Source organism: Tamandua tetradactyla, chromosome 25, assembly GCF_023851605.1.
Source record: "Tamandua tetradactyla isolate mTamTet1 chromosome 25, mTamTet1.pri, whole genome shotgun sequence".
NCBI classification, from domain to species: domain Eukaryota; kingdom Metazoa; phylum Chordata; class Mammalia; order Pilosa; family Myrmecophagidae; genus Tamandua; species Tamandua tetradactyla.
Window position 1 is genome coordinate 10856916 of NC_135351.1, and position 3638 is coordinate 10860553.

The window sequence follows — 3638 nt, forward strand, 5'->3', positions numbered from 1 at the left end:
CTGGAACAACTCTTAAAAAGGGGAATTTAGGAAGTTACAAGTTTACAGTTCTAAGCCTATGAAAATGTCCCAATGAGCATCATCCAGGGAGGGATAACTTAATTCAAGAAAGGCCGATGAGTCAGGAACACCTCTGTCAGCTGGGAAGTCATGTGGCTGGCGTCTGCTGGTCCCTTGCTCCTGGGCTCCATTGCTTTCAGCCTCTGTTCCTGTGGGGGTTCCTCACTTTCCTTCTCCAGGGCTGGCTTTCATCTCTTGGTTTCCCTTGGCTCTCTCCAGTTTCTGGTTTGCTTAACATCTCATGGTGACATCTGTGGGGCTCCAAATATCTCCAAACATCCATGTCTCTGTTCTCTAAGTTTCTGCATCTGTGTCAGCTCTGCTCTGAGGCTTCTATCATTTCTCTAAGGCTCTGTCATTTCTCCAAAATGCTTCACCTTTTAAATATTCTATTAATCCAATCAAGACCCACCTAAAATGGGTGGAGTCCTATTTCCATTTAATCAAAAGATTATACCCACAACTGGTTGTGCCGCATCCCTGTGGGAGATAATCTAATAAAAATTTCCATCCTGCATACCGAATCAGGATTAGAAGAAATGGTTGCCCCCACAAGAGTGGATCAGGATTAAAACATGGCTTTTCTAGGGTACATAATACATTCAAATGGGCACAGCCTCTTTCCTTTTATCCTTAGGTTTTATAGATGCAATTTAAAGACACCCTTAAACCAAGATGCTCAAAAAGTTAATTTATGGAAAGTATGATGAATGCCAAAAAATTGAAATAAGAATATCCTTTTGCTATTTAGTACAGGTAGCTTTAACATTTTAATGCATACAAATAAAGCATATGAGTTAAGATAACTTTACGCTCATTTTATAAAATTTATGTTAGAAAATTTAGAAAGTATAGATAAGCAAAAGGATGAAAACATAATTTTTGACATGAATATTTATTTTTTCTTTTTTTGCTTCTAGGTGGATATGTATTTTATTTATTTATTTATTTATTTATTTTTACTGGCCTGAAGACAGAACATGCAACAGGCAAGATATTAACAAAGTTAGCCTCCCATTGAAAAAACAAAGCCAGGGGAGAGTGTGAACACAGTTCCCCACTACCACAAATTATGCAGTGGAGTTTCCCACATTTGGGGAAATCGCAGGGGTCAACACATCTGGAGTGCAATGGATATGCCTCGCCCTGGGAAAACCACCTATGTGATCATGGTATCTCCCCTGCCATGTAAGTATGTATTTTATTTTTTAATGCAGAGAATAAATTATAACAGTAAGGGAAAAATGTCTCAAATTAGGAATTTAAAATTTATGAATGAATAAATTTAATCATGTGTTCAATAAATGTTTTTCAATTCCATAAAGGCAAGCACATGTTCTAGGGCTGGAGATAGAGCTACCAACAAAGTAGATAAAGTCCCCGCTCTCATTTTCCATGGGGGAGACACAGAGAGTAAATAAGCAAATCATTATATACTGCATTTCATTGATTCCAAATGCATTAACATTTTTGTAACATCTCTGATACTGATAATTTTTTTTTAGCATCTTACAGTCACTGCTGGTCTGTAGGGGGCATTTCCTGAAAATGTATGAATATGAAGTGCTACTGAATGGGTCTTGGAAGTGTAGAAGAAAATTCCAGAGACAATCATGGAGCGCTGGCTTAACCTCTTTGAATGAAACTGTTGGGGAATGGAACTGGGTAGTGACGAATCAGGAGAGTGGCGCATCCTCTTGGGAGTTGGAGTCCCAAGAGGCCCCTACTGCCTGGTGTAAAGCCAAGATCCAGCTCCCAGGTTGTAAGATCTGTTACGGATTTATTTTGCAAAATGCTGCATGACCAATAATCCTGAGGCACTGTGTGAAAAACATGAACAGCAGCTATCTCTAGGTCAAAATATGCAAAAAAGTTTAAGGAATAGCTTAACCAATTTAATTTTCACTTTTTAAAAATGTCCACTCAAGGGTGTTCCATGGTAAAACCTATGCCCAATTAAGTCTAAAAAAAGCCTCTTTTAATGTGCATAAAATGGTTTTCTATGTGATAAGGAACCCTCAGATGAATTGGCAGTGGTTTTCCCATCGTGGTCCATAAAATACTGGTGCAGACAACCATCAATGGTGTTTTAGAGTCCATGAAATCTCGTAATATATCAGGTGGTGATCAGTGACTCAAAGCCAAGGGAAATTTAGGGACACCTGGTTCGACAGTGGGGTTAGCTGAAGGATACAGTGCTGGGACTCCCAGGTACCCCAGGAACTCCTGTGTTTTGATCCTGGCTCTTCCTTGGTGTTCCTGTGTGACTTTGGGGGAAATCACTTGACTTCTTTTAGCCTCAGTTTCCTCATTGACCAAATGATATCTGCTCCATTTATTTCTTAAAGTTCATGGTCACATGATCTTTATTTGGATGATCAGTCATTTAACAATGTTCACCCAGGTCCATCTCTTGGGTCCTGTGCTCTGGGTGGGACCTGCAGTATTGAAGAAGGCAGAAACTGGAGTGCCCCCTGAGGAGGGGGACATATGATGTGTACTGGATCCAGCATTTCCCCTTGTTCTAGTTTGCTAGATGCTGGAATGCAATATACCAGAAACAGAATGACTTTTAAAAAAGGAAATTTAATAAGTTGCCAGCTTACAGTTCTAAGGCCGAGAAAATGTCCCAGTTAAAGCAAGTCTATAGAAATGTCCAATCAAAGGCATCCAGAGAAAGATACCTTGGTTCAGAGGGCTGATGAAGTTCAGGGTTTCTCTCTCAAGTGAGAAGGCACATGGCGAACACAGTCAGGACTTCTCGCTCAGCTGGAAGGGCACATAGTGAACATGGCGTCATCTGCTAGCTTTCTCTCCTGGTTTCATGAAGCTCCCCGGGAGGCGTTTTCCTTCTTCATCTCCAAAGGTCGCTGGCTCGTGGACTCTCTGCTTCATGGTGCTGCAGCATTCTGTGCTCTCTCCAAATCTCTTTCATTCTCCAAAATGTTCCCTCTTTTATAGGACTCCAGAAACTAATTAAGACCCACCGAAATGGGTGGAGACACATTCCCACCAATCCAGTTTAACAACCACTCTTGATTGGGTTACATCTCCAGGGAGATGATCTAATTACAGATTCAAACATACAGTATTGAATAGGGATTATTCTGCCTTTATGAAATGGGATTTTGATTAAAACATGGCTTTTCTAGGGTCCGCACATCCTTTCAAACCAGTACACCAACCTATCTTTTCCTTTTCCTTCTGCTTTCTGTGCCCAACGAATAAAAAGGAATCTGTCATGTGTCAGAAAGTATGTGCACATTTTCTGTTGTTGGTTTAAGCTCTAATTGAAGAAATAAATGGAAACTATCAAAACGGATATTAGATCCCTCTGGGTAAGATTACTAAGGAATTAGTTATTTCAACAATAGGATTGGCCCTTAGTGAAAATGTGAAATAAGAGAAGACCTTAAGGAGGCCAGACATCTTTTTGGGAAAATTTCCTTTTTCATTAGTGTGCTGGACATTGCCCTTTTAAGATTTTAGTGCCTCTGAGCCGCCATCCTATGGCACACTTATGCTTTCAAAACTTGCTTTAAGGAGAGAATATATACGAGGTGGTAAATGACTGATAA

The 3638-nt window shown here is 40.0% G+C and overlaps 1 non-coding gene across 1 annotated transcript; it reads right to left on the minus strand.

Moving 5' to 3' along the window:
* Positions 1–1092: 1092 nt before the first annotated feature.
* LOC143669396 (U1 spliceosomal RNA) lies at positions 1093–1256 on the minus strand. The gene has a single exon (XR_013168908.1). It is a non-coding gene; the product is annotated as a U1 spliceosomal RNA (small nuclear RNA).
* Positions 1257–3638: the final 2382 nt, after the last annotated feature.